This window comes from Elephantulus edwardii, unplaced genomic scaffold (assembly GCF_000299155.1).
Source record: "Elephantulus edwardii isolate Elephantulus edwardi_28Jun2011 unplaced genomic scaffold, EleEdw1.0 scaffold00088, whole genome shotgun sequence".
Classification (NCBI taxonomy): Eukaryota; Metazoa; Chordata; class Mammalia; order Macroscelidea; family Macroscelididae; genus Elephantulus; species Elephantulus edwardii.
Genome location: NW_006399838.1, coordinates 988,096 through 1,001,419, shown reverse-complemented (window position 1 = coordinate 1,001,419; position 13,324 = coordinate 988,096). Strand labels below are relative to the sequence as shown.

The following is a 13,324-nucleotide window of genomic DNA, read 5'->3' as shown; positions in this document are numbered from 1 at the left end:
ACATTTTTAAAAGTTGTTAGACATGTATAAATGTAATGAATATGTGCAGTATAATTATGTTTAAAATAGACATTTAAAATAGTAAGTGCAAGTAAAAACATTGCTATACTGTCTTTGGGTTTTTTGGTTTTTGTTTTTTTTTTTTAAACACAATAGATAGTACTTTAAATAGTTGACATAATGTGATTTTTTTTTACTTTTATGAGTGTATTATTTTAACTTTTTAAAAATTTTTCATTGGTTTACATGCAAAATTCATATACATTGTCTTTTATTCATGTAACTTATATTTCATATATTCCTTAATTCACATTGTTTCATATAATCACTCCTATACATTGCATTTTATATGCATTTTTAAGTAACTCTTCCTATATAATACCTATCACATATAAAGAGGACTATAACTTGTTCAAGGAATATTTTCTAAGATTTTATCATTTTTTAATTTGATGCCATTTATTTGGTTCTTGAAAATTCAATTCCCACATCATACTCCTTACATTTAATTTGTACCAAGTTGTAAGTAACAGCATTTGCATCTCTACTGCTAAATAATTTTAGTTCCTCAAATTTGTTCTGAAAATCCTGTCAGCTATTTATTGTCCAGAAAAGATTTCTATTTCTATGTCATAGTATATTGATTTTATTCATTTATTTGTTGTTGTGTAGTTGAGTAAGTATCTGCTCATAGCTGATTCTCCAGCAGGTTTTCAGAGGCAGTGAGTTTTGTGGGAGGAGATTGTCTATATTTTGTCAGTGGTACAATTGGTGAATTTGAAGAGCATACAACAAATGTGACTGACTCTAAGAAGAATGGGAATCCTAGAACATTTGATTGTGCTTATATGAAACCTATACTTGGACCAGGAGGCGGTCATCAGAACAGAGCTAGGAAACACTACAGGGTTCAAAAATGGGCAGACTATGCTTCAAGGATGTGTCCTATCTCCATATCTTTTATATCTATATACAAAAGTCTTACTGTTTGTTTGCCGGCAATGAACAGCGACACCCTCATGGAGGTAAGCACATTGGAGACCCAACACTCCAGAAGCCCTTCAGAGAGTCAATCCAGCTCAACCCTATTGGGGGCTGCACTTATATACAAGCAAGTCAACAGGCTTGCAGACGTGGGCCACACGTATTGGACAGGAAAGCCTCAGCCTCATCCAGACCAGCCCCAGCTCAACATATGCAGCAGCCATTTTCCCAGGTGGTGAGTTTTCTCAAGTCACAAGAGAGCTTTCTCTACCACTTTATGCTGTAGTAAAGGCCACTGGGAGGCTTGCACTTATCTGGAGCTACGCAATCTGTCCTGGCCAGAAGCCCTTCCTTCCTCCCCAACATTCCCCAACACAAAACAGATTATCCGGGAGGCTGGCTCTATGAGGAGGAATGTAGCATCAGAATTGGACGTAGACTTTCAACAATCTGTGTTATGCAGATGAAAAAAAAAACCCTGCTTGCTGAAACTGAGGAGGACCTGAGCACTTGCAGAAGATCAAGGACTGCAGCCTTTAATATGGATTGAAGCTCAACATCAAGAAAACAAAGATTCTCACCACTGAGCCAATTGGCAGCATCAGTATGGATGGTGAAGAGATTGAGATAGTTAGCAGTTTTAGTTTGCTTAGCTCCACAGTCAACACTCTTGGTACCAGCAGTCAGGAAATCAAGAGATGAGCTGCAGTGGGAAAGTCAGCTGTCAGGGACCTCTCCAGAGTACTGAAGAGCAATGATGTCAGGCCAGAGACTCAGGTTTACCTGATCCAGGCCATAGTCTTTGCAATTGCATAGTATGCCTCTGAGATCTGGACAGTGACTAAGGATGATAGAAAGAGAATTGATGCCTTCTAGCTGTGGTGCTGGAGAAGAGTATTGAATATACCATGAGCTGCTAGGAGAACAAACAAGTTCGTTCTGAAGAGGGTGAAGCCAGGCTGCTCCTTGGAGGCAAGGATTCTGAAGCTTCGTCTGACATATTTTGGACGTGTTGCAAGGAGGCATCAGTCCTTGGAGAGGGATTTCATGCTTGGGAGGGCGGACGTATAGCACAAGAGAGGAAGACCCTCGAAGAGCTGGATTGATTCAGTGACTGGGGTAATGGGGGTAGGTTTGTCAGAGACAATAAGATTGGCACAGGATAGAGGGGTTCAGGGCTGTAATAGTGTCACTATGGGTCGCAGGCGACTCGACACACGAAACAACCACCACCTTTGCATTCAACAGCCACCTTTGCATTGTCAGTGCAATTTCTAACCTATAAACACTGAGTCACCAGACCTATCTCTTTAGTAAACATATTTTAAGAGTCTTCTCTTAGTCTAAGCACTGCATCAGATGCTCAAGATATTTCAGTGATTAATACTTGCTTTCCAGGATTTAGAGATGAATAAAATTTACTTCAATTTAAATAACAGCAATACTGATACTGTAGGTTTTGAAAGGGCATTAACAGAACAGATAGTTCAAAGACAAAGTATGCTTAGGCTATATACTAATCTCCTGGGTCTCACTTCAAACTTTTAAGAATAAAGGAGTCTGTTTCTTTTTCAGTGCCCCAACTGGAATGTTTACTTTCTTAAATCAAGTACATTTTGTTGGAGATTATGAGCAAAAATGAATGGAACACAAAATTGTTAGAGAACTGCAACAAATTCAAGCTGGATTCAGAAGAGACTGTGGAAGAATGTTTGTCATTGGTGATGTAAAATTGATCTTGACTGAAAACAAAGGAGACAAATTGTCTTTCATTGATCAGGGAAAGGAATTTCTGGGATCAATTATGGAAAGCATTGAGAAGAATGAGAATCTTAGAACATTTAATTGTGCTCATGAAAAGCCAAACACAGTTATCCAAATAGAACATGGGAACACTGATTTGACATCAGAAAATAGGGCATCATTTCTCTATAACAATTCAGGTACAGGCTGAGCAAATAGAGGAGTTGGGTTACGTGTGATCTTATTTATAAAATTTAAGGATTGATTTTACAATTATAAAATTCATAAATTTTGAAGAAGAATGTGGCATCAGGATTGCAGGAAGAAGATTCAACAATAACCTGCTTTCTGCAGAAGATGCAACTTTGCCTAAAGAAAGTGAAGAAGACTTGAGTACTTACTAAACAAGAATGAAGATTATAACTTTGAGCATGGGATTTATCTCAACATCAAGAAGATAAACATCCCTGAGCTGTGGTGTTGGAGGAGAGTACTGGACGCCCCATGGACTGCCAAAAGGACATTAATGTCTTGGAGAAGGTGCAGTAAGAATACCCCTGGAAGCAAAGATGATATCTTTGCTTCATTTACCTACTTAAGCCATGTTTCTAGGAGAGTCTGGTCCTTGATGAGGGATATCATGTTTGTGGAGGGTGGATGGTGGCCTGTGGAGAATCAGTGAAAGAGGGGAAGATCCTTCACTAGATGGATGAACACAGTGACTGCTGTAATGGGATCAAATGTATCAGAAATTGTGAGGTTGGGATCAGAACTATTGTTCATAGGGTCTTGATGAGTTGTACTCTATTTCATGACTCCTCACAACAACAAAAGAAATTTCAACACAAATTCATCTGTTTTCAATAATGATATATCTGGTTCTACTTTTTCTTATAAATCCAGCATGATATTTTTCAATTTTCTATGGTGTGAATTGCATGTTTTAATTGTCTTGAGCAAGTTTTTGCTTGTGTGTGATGTTAGTGTTATGTATGTAATGCCCACGTTCTGTTTGACCACCTTTCTTTGGAATGGGTGTAAGTGAGAATTGCTTCCAATCAACTGGATTGGGATAATTCCTTCTAATTTTCTTAGCATAAATAAATGAGAACTTCTAAAATTGGTTGTTATGTTTCAGCTTATGTACCGACACTTCTTGGAGCATTGTTGATCACAAATGTCAATGAAGCAGCTTCCTTACCACTGGACTAATATACAACATAGTGATAGATGAAGAAAAGATTGACATTGTCAACATTTTCATTTGACTTAGATTTACAACACCCACCTACGAAAGCAGAAGTTAGGAAGTCGAAGATGCATTGCAATGAGGCCACTTGCTACTGTGGACCTTTGCTTCCTGGGTATCTGAAAACTGGACACTGAAAATGGAAGACCAAGAATTGATGCTTTTGAGCTCTGGTGTTGGTGAAGAATATTGAATAAACCGGACAGCAACATACAGAAACAAATCTGTCCAGGGGAAATCACACAGAGGATTTTCCTTAAAGGCGAGGATGATGGAACTCTGTCTCACATACTTTGGCAGCTGTCAGGAGGGGCCAGCGCTTGGAAACTTGTGCTTGGAAAGATACTGTGCTGGGAAACAGAGAGTCAGCGAAAGAGAGTAAGACCCTTAACGAGACGCATTGATGTGGTGACTGAAGCTATGGCCTTGAGTATGACGGAGATCATGAGCATAGTACAGAGGGCACAGAGCGAGATTCCTATCTATTGTTCATAGCATCACTGATAGCCATAAGTGACTTATCAAGCACAACTTGTTTGTTATGTCCATTGAGTCACCTGCAACTCATAGTGACTCTATACACAACAGCCCTAAACTCTGCTCTATCCTGTGCCAATCTCAACATTACTTACACTGACTATCCCAGTCACTGAATCAATCCACTTCATAGAAGATCTTCCTCTCCTGTGCTGTCTGTCCTTCCTCCCAAGCACGACGTCCTTCTCCAAGGGCTGGCCCCTCCCTGAAACATGTCCAAAGTATGTCAAATGAAGTTTTAGAATCTTTGCCTCCAAGGAGCACCCTGGTTTAACCCTCTCTAGGTTGACCCTGTTCATTTTCTTAGCAGTTCATGGTACATTCAATACTCTTGTCCAGCACCACAGCTCAAAGGCATCAATTATCCTTCTATCCTCCCTAGTCATTGTCCAGCTCTCTCACACATAGCAAGTGGTGGAAAAGTCCATGGCCTGTATCAGGCACACTTAGTCTCCAGAGTGACATCATTGCTCTTCAGTACTTTGGAGAGGTTTCTAACAGCAGACTTTCCCATCGCAATACATCTTTTTATTTCCTGGCTGCTGGTGCCAAGAGTGTTGACTATAGAGCCAAGCAAACTAAAGCTTTTAACAGTCTCAATCTCTTCACCAGCCATCCTGATGAGGTGGACCTGAAGCACTTGCTGCAGAAGGTCAAGGACTGCAGCCTTCAATATGGATTGAGGCTCAGTGTCAAGAAGACAAAGATTCTCACCACTGGGCCAATTGGCAGCATCATGATGGACAAAGAAAGAACTTAGTGAAGATAAAATAATGTTGGTTTTGTAGTTATGTGCCACCAGCCCCTGCGACTCATAGCTACCCTATGTGCAACAAGCAAAAACCCTGCTCTATCCTGTGCTAATCTTATTAACTCTGATACACCTAACCCCATTACCCCAGTCACTGAATCAATTCATCTCATCAAAAGTCTGCCTCTCTTGTGGCGTCCCTTCACCCTCCCAAGCATAACATCCCTCTTCAAGGACTGATCCCACCTTACAACATGTTCAAAGTATGTCAGAATCTTTGCTTCCAAGGAGCAGCCTGATCTCACCCTCCCTAGGACAAACCTATTTGTTCTCCTAGCAGTCCATGGTACATTCAGTACTATTCTCCAGCACCACAGCTCAAAGGCATCATTCTCCTTCTATCATCCCTAGTCATTGTCTAGGTCTCTGATACATAGCAAGTGATTGCAAAGGCCATGGCCTGCATATTCAAAATATACTAAAGGATTTATTATTCATAGATATAGATACAAGCAGAGATCTGAGTTATGAATGTTTGACATACAATCTATAGTTATGAATCAGCACCTATGGAATCTATTTTATAAAAATATCAGGTATGGCTTTCTATGAAGATGGTGCCGAAAGCCAAGAAGGAAGCCCCTGCCCCTCCCAAAACTGAAGCCGAAGCAAAGGCATTAAGGCCAAGAAGGGGTCCTGAAGGCCATCCACAGCCAAAAAAAAGAAAACCCGCATGTCACCCACCTTCCGGCGGCCTAATATGCTGAGACTCCGAAGGCATCCCAAATACCACCAGAAGAGTGCTCCCAGGAGAAAAAAGCTTGACCACTAGGCCATCATCAAGTTTCCCCTGACTGCTGAGTCAGCCTTGAAGAAGCTAGACATAACAACACCCTTGTGTTCATTGTGGATGTCAAGGCCAACAAGCACCAAATTCAACAAGCTGTAAAGAAGCTCTGTGGCATTGAGTGGCCAAGGTCAACACTTTGATTAGGCCTGATGGAGAGAAGAAGGCCTATGTTTGACTTGCTCCTGACTTTGATGCTTTGGATGTTGCCAACACAATTGGGATCATCTAAATTGAGTCCAGCTGGCTAATTTTAAATATAAATTTTTCTCATAAAAAAAATCGGGTACGTATGATTGTTAATAACAGACATTACTTTCTAATTTGCCTTGACACTAATTATTATTCTTACTATAATACTATGTTGAGGATCTATTAGTGTTCCTGGATTTGCTTTTTTAATGTTTTAGTGCATAGAAAGATTCACTAATGCTAAAACAAACATGTGACTGATATTAGTTACAAATAGTATCTGAAAATAGCCATTTATGTACAAATTCAATTTAGACCTATATTTAAGAATGGAATATATACATAGTTTGTGGACTCTGTATCTAAATATTTAAAAGTATGAAAGTACTTCCTGGGGAAATAAAATCCAAACATCTAATTCATCACAGTGGGAAGGGAATTTATTGGTAAAGATGGAATAAAGAACAACTTTAATAATTTGTTTCTTTTAGACAATTAAAGAAAGCAAACATGATCAAACGGTGGTGTCAGAGATGATTCTTATTTTTTTTTACTCTCTTATGAAATTGATGGTGAATATTTGTGTGTTTGATGCAAAATTCTTATTAGTTTTCAGAATTGAAAATAAAACCTCGAACGGGGGGACGCATTCTTGGCAGGCCGGGGCAGCTGCCATCTCCATGACCCGCGTAACCAGCGCGAGCTCGCCCGCCAGAAGATTATGAAAAAGCAAAGAGACTCGGTTAAGGGAAAGCGCCTTTTCGCCACTGCCCACAAACAGAGGGACTCGGAGACGACGCAGCAGAAGCAGAAAAAGGCAAAGGAGAAGGAGGAACCCAAGTAGCTTTGTGGCTTCGTGTGCGCCCCTCTTGCCCTTCGCCTGTGTGCCTGCAGCCAGTCCCACCACGCTGGGCTCACGTTTCCTCCTGCTCTGCTCCCAGGTCCCAGCACCCAAGGCATTCCCTTTGCCCTGAGTCTGCAGCGAGGCCCTTTTGTGCTTCCTTCCTCTCAGGTAGCCCCTACCCCTTCCCAGTGTTTTTTATTCCTGTGGGGCTCACCCCAAAGTATTAAAAGTAGCTTTGTAATTAAAAAAACAACAAAAAAAATCAAACCTCAAAGTAACCATATAACATTAAGCCCTGACCTTTAAACCCACAGTAATAACGACCAATTTTCTTTTCAAAATGACACAATTAGAACATGTCCATTCCTTTCCCTTTAAACTATACTGATTTTATAAGGTACAGTTCCTACAACACATCCTTAGATTTTCTAATCTGTAATTCCAGTCATAATTTTAGTTTCTAATTCTATGCTTTTAGTCGTCATTACTTCAACAAAAACTCAGATATTAAACAAGAAAAAAAAACCCTAGGAATTATCTTTAACAATTTTATTTCTCACACTTTCTACATCCAATTAATCTTTTCTTAATTTTTTTTATTTTTTTGCTATAGTACAAACTATGGCCCAAAAGGAGAAATTTCATCACTTCAGTTGCTGCCATTGTAATCAATGCTACATCTTCGCCCCTTGAACTGCATTAGATATTGTAAATATTTCAAACAAAGGAATATTTTAACCAACAAAATGATTATGGAATTACTGGGGGGAAATGGAAATGAAAAATGTGAAAGGAAGGTTACTAGGGAATCAACAAATCCGAAAAGCTGTTACTATTCTTTTTTTTTTCTTTTTCTTTTTTGAGATTTTAATGAAAGATTATAAAGAACTTGGATTTCCATTCATTCATTCTTGCACATTTTTGTCCCTGCCCTCCCCCACCCAGTTTGCTTTTCTCTTTTAAGAAAGAAAAATTCTTTCACTGTTGTACAATTCCCTCACCTCCCTCCCCCATCCATTTTACCACGCAACTCTTATTCTGGACTCTTGCCATGCAAATAATACCTAACCATATATCCCTTTCAAACAGTTCTCTCCCTCAGGATGAAGAAGCCGTAAGGAGAGAAGCTTATGAGTACTCAGGAGTTCCTTTGGATTCACTCTTGGAAGCATTGTGATTGATGTTGATCAAACTATGTGATCTGAGCTTAAAGAGACACTTAGCAGTTACTGTCTAAAAGACTGCATTCTCTTTGACTCCCTATCAGAAGCATCTTCAACACTTTTTGCTGGTATTGTTACATTAGTTTGAAAATGTCTCTCATTCTCAGTGTTCACTGGAATCCAGTTGGCACAGAGACTCTGAAACGTGTGTTTATGTTTCCCACGTTGGCAAGAAAGGGACGTGAGTATGCTACTATGGGATATCCTTCTTTAAACGAATACATGAATATGCATACCCAGCTCTTTAATCTGCATATATAAGTATTCTGACACTTTATTCTAAAATCTATAGCTATGTCTTAAGCATATATTCTATTATTTTTTTCTTTAAAGGTAAAATAGCTTCAGTTTGATTTCCCCAGGCGTCTTCCTAAACAGCAGAACAGCTAGTTGCAATACAAAGCCAGTGGCATAAAACACAAGTGAATATATACAGATAAATATCAAGCTTTAAATGATAAAATAAAGGGGGTGGGGGTTATGAGATTTGTGAGAGAAAAGAGTAGAAAGCATTCAGTCTTGTTGTTGTGTACCCTAGAGTGGGAACCGACCCATAAGCTGACCCTCTCTCTGGTGGATTTTCAGAGGCAGTTAATCACACTGCAAGAGACGGATCATCCTTCTCCCACAGAGCAGCTGGTGGCCTCAAACCGCATGCCTTTGGGATTGCAGCACAGCTTCTTGCCACTAGGCTAGAAAATCTTTTTTTTTTTAGATCTTATAGAAGGGGGGAAAAACTAAAAAATAACATCTCAGCACAGGAAGTACTTGAGTCTACAGAGTGAAAAGAAGTCCTCCCAGTAGAGCAGGGAAGGCTGATTCCCATTCGCTGTACATCATATATACAACCTGATGAGGCTTGGGTATTGTTATAGTGCTGAACAGTTTTAGCAGAACTTCTAGAGTCTGACGATTAGATGATCCTGGTCATCTACTTCTGGAAATCAACCAATGAAATACAAATGTACAAAAACTGACCCACAGACAATTACAGTGAGCGTAGAGGACTGGGCAGAATTTCATTCCACTGTCCGTAGATACCATCATGGGTGGGGGCCGACTCTGCAGCAGCTAATAGCAATATGCAAGGCACAAGGAAAGACGATCGAGGACAATTATATAGTTTCATGCTATGAAATTTCAGTGAGTTGTTTTGTTAGTGTTTTTTACCCTCAAATAAGGTTGTGATAATTATTACACTGTGGGGGGGGGATGTAAAGAAAAATCTATGGGTTGCAAATTATCTATTTGAACATAACTTGTTATTATAAAATATTTGAGGTAATTAACTGGTATGTCCTAAAGGAAAATACTATCAGTAATATGATACCATCTATACATCTATAATAAAGATCAACTGATACAACTATTACTCAGAATTTCAGACCAAGATGAAGAAAATTAAATTTTTCCCCAATTTGTAGTCTGAAGTTAGTCAAACATGCAATGGAGATGCATTGATTATTACCGGTGGTGGAAAGTAAAAGTGGGAAATAAAAAATCAATAGTAGGGAAATACACACACGGATGTCACCTGATGGTAGTTACAGGAATCAGATCAGTTACGTCTATGGAGAGAATCACTGGAGAAGCTCAGAATTAGCTGTGAAACTAGGACAGGTGCTGATTGTGGAACAGACCATCAACTACTCAAATGCAAGTTCAAACTGAAGGTAAAGAAAGTTAAAGCAAATCCACAGGAACCAAGATTTGACATTGCGTTTATCCTGCCTGAATTGCAAAACCATCACAGGAAAGTTTTGAGGCCTTGAACAATAATGTACGAAGGGCAGATGAGCTGTGGGAGCATATCAAGAATATTATCCAGGAAAAATGTAAAAGGTCATTATAAAGACAGAGGAGGATAAAAAGACCAAGGTGAATGTCAGAAGAGACAATGAATATTGTATTAAAATGCAGAGATGCCAAAAAAAAGAAAAAATTAAGAAGTTAAGGAACTGAACAGAAGATTTCAAAGGGCAGCATGAAAAAACTGTGCAAACTATTACAATGAAATGTGTAGAGAGCTAGAGGCAACTTTATGTAAGAGACTCATATTTGTTCCCATTCCAAAAACAGATGACCCAACAGAGTAAGGAAATCATTGAACAATATCAATGATACCATATGAAAGTAAGATCCTGATGAGAATTAGGAACAGCACATCATCAGATAATTGCCAGATATTCAAGGAGGCTTTAGAAGAGGTCATGGTTCTAGGGATATTATACCCAATGTTAGATGGATCTTGGCTGAAAGCATTGAGTACCAGAGGAATGTCTGTCTGTGCTTCATTGACTATGCAAAGGCATTTGACTGTGTGGATCACAACAAACTATGAGAAGAACGGGAAAAAGACTAACTGCACTGAGAAAAATCTGCTGTCAGGGACGTCGACAAGTACTGAAGAGCAATGATGTCAGTTTGGAGACTAAGGTATGCCTGATGCAGGCCATGGATTTTGCAATTACTTGCTATATGCATCAGAGTACTGGACAATGGTTAAGGGTGATAGAAGGAGAATTTATGCCTTTGAGCTGTGGTGTTGGAGAAGAGTATTGAATATTCCATGAACTGCTAGGAGGACAAGTTCATCCTAGAGAGGGTGAAACCAGGCTGCTCTTTAGAGGCAAGGATTCTGAGGCTTTGTCTGACCTGCTTTAGGCATGTTGCAACAAGCAACCAGTCCTTGAAGAGGGACATAATTCTTGGGAGGGTGGAGGGACAGCGCAGGAGAGGAAGACCTTGAATGAGGAGGATTGACTCAGTGACTCAGGTAATGGGGGTGGGTATGTCAGAGACAATGTGTCTGACTCACAAGAGAGCAGGGTTCAGAGTAGTTGTACATAGGGTCACTATGAGTTGCAAGAGACTCTATGGCACACAATAACTAAAACAACAACAGAATGTAAATGGGACATGAAAGCACACATATAATATGAGGACAGAGAGAAAGTAAAAAAGTAAATAGTCAAGTTTGTAAATTTGAGAAGGCTGTTGACGTTTTTTGTTCCAATAGTCACAGTATTTATTGTTGTAGTTTCTCAAATGGGAATGATATGCTTAAAAGTCAATTAAAAGGATCTAGTTAAGTGGACAGATTTGAATTTGTAAGATTTTATTATTTTGGTGACTGTGGAATAAACCATCAACTACTCGTATGTAAGGTCAAATTGAGGCCGAAGAAAATGGTTCCAACTCAACTGCTCACAACAAGAAGATGTGACTCAGACAGAAGTCCTAACAGGAAAGAGAGAAATAGGAGTCGGTCATAAAATGCTTTGTGTTTGACTCTAAGGAACATGTACGTTAAGCTGAAAATGATGAAAACAAGTGATGGCTTGTTTTACGATGACATCTTTTCAGCGTGTACTGACTAAATTGTCATTAGATGCCATCGAGTCAGCTGTGACTCATAACAGCTTTAGCTACATCAGGGAAACAAACCAACCGCAAAGCTTCTCAGTCATCCTCAACACTGGTGCTGTGTCTGAGATCATTATTGTGACAACGATGTCAGTAAATCGTGTTAAATGTTTGAAGAACCTCTGCTTTAACAGATATGATTTCTCTAACATATGTGGCACAGTTATTCTATCCTTACTTCTGAAGAACATTCTGATTCTGTCACTGTTTATGCTCTAACAAAAAGGTGTTTCATGGTAAAATTCTTTCAGCAGCTCTCTTGCATTGTGAAATACTGATGTTTCTCTGGACATAACCCTGAAACTTCAGGTTCTACAAGCAGGCCCTATGTGGTGGGATCTGAAAAGTGGTGTTCCTGATTTACCCCTACCACTCCACAAAGAATAACATTATTTTGCAAAGATATGGAAAAATGACTGTCATGTTGCTAGTGGAAGGAAAAACATTCATTTGGAAAAAAATGCTTTTCAAATAATTTTAAATGTATCCTGACTGTATAACCTTATAACCTAACTATCTAACCTCAAGATACTTACTCAAGAGAACAAGAATTCCTAGACAGAAAGTAGAGATAGTTATCTGTTAAAAGCAGCGTTTTATTCAGTAGAAGTGGTTCAGTTTTTCATCAAGCACTGAATTAATGGAACACATTTTCAGATACAATGGAACATTGGAGGTGTTAGGGGCCCTCAAGTTTACTTTGACTTATAGGGACCCTATGCGCACAGCAAGTGAAAATTTTCTCTAATCCTGTGTCATCTTCAGTCTCTACTGCTTAATTTCATTGTTGAAGTCACCCTGTCAGTACTTCTCCTGAAATTTCAGCAAAATATCAGAATAATTACAAAATTGTGATCAGAGTTGCTAGAGATTACATGTAAGGATTAGAAAGAGATTTATTGCAAATGGACAGAAATTTAGATTTCTAGTCATGTGATAGTATTGATATGATTGTACATAGTTATTAAAACTCATATAATTATACTTTAAAATTGGTCATTATTATGTAAAGTACATGTCAATAAAACAGGTTAGAAATCAGTGAAGAGTTTCAAAGAAAGAAAATAGGAGAAAAATGTTTATTCTTAATAAAGAATAAAAGAGGACTTTTAAAAATAGAGTAGAAGGACAAATGTTTTATATCTACTTATTTCTAAAAACCCCATCACATTTGCTGCACTAAATATACTGTAAAATGTTAAAGCACCAATTACAGGTAATCCTAACAGCTCAAGAAAGTAGCACCTGACCTTCCCCAAAGCAGTGATTTCTCCTGAAACCTCACAGAGCTTCATTAGGACTTTTTTCCCTACTGGATTTGTGTTATTGTACATTTCTATCCTGGGCTCCCTCTTAGAAATAAAGACTCAGTCTAACTATTTCTTATATCACTGAGAGTACTTAGATCATGATTTCACGCATAGTATTCAGGCTGGTTTTAGAAGAGGTCATGGTACTAGGGATATTCTAGCTAATGGCATCTACTTCCTAAATAACATGCCTCTGGAAACCCTATGAACTTTAATAA

The 13,324-nt window shown here is 38.8% G+C and overlaps 1 pseudogene; it reads left to right on the top strand.

Moving 5' to 3' along the window:
* The first annotated feature begins 7,000 nt into the window (after window positions 1-7,000).
* On the top strand, window positions 7,001-7,147 carry LOC102851291 (annotated as a pseudogene).
* The last annotated feature ends 6,177 nt before the right edge of the window (window positions 7,148-13,324 follow it).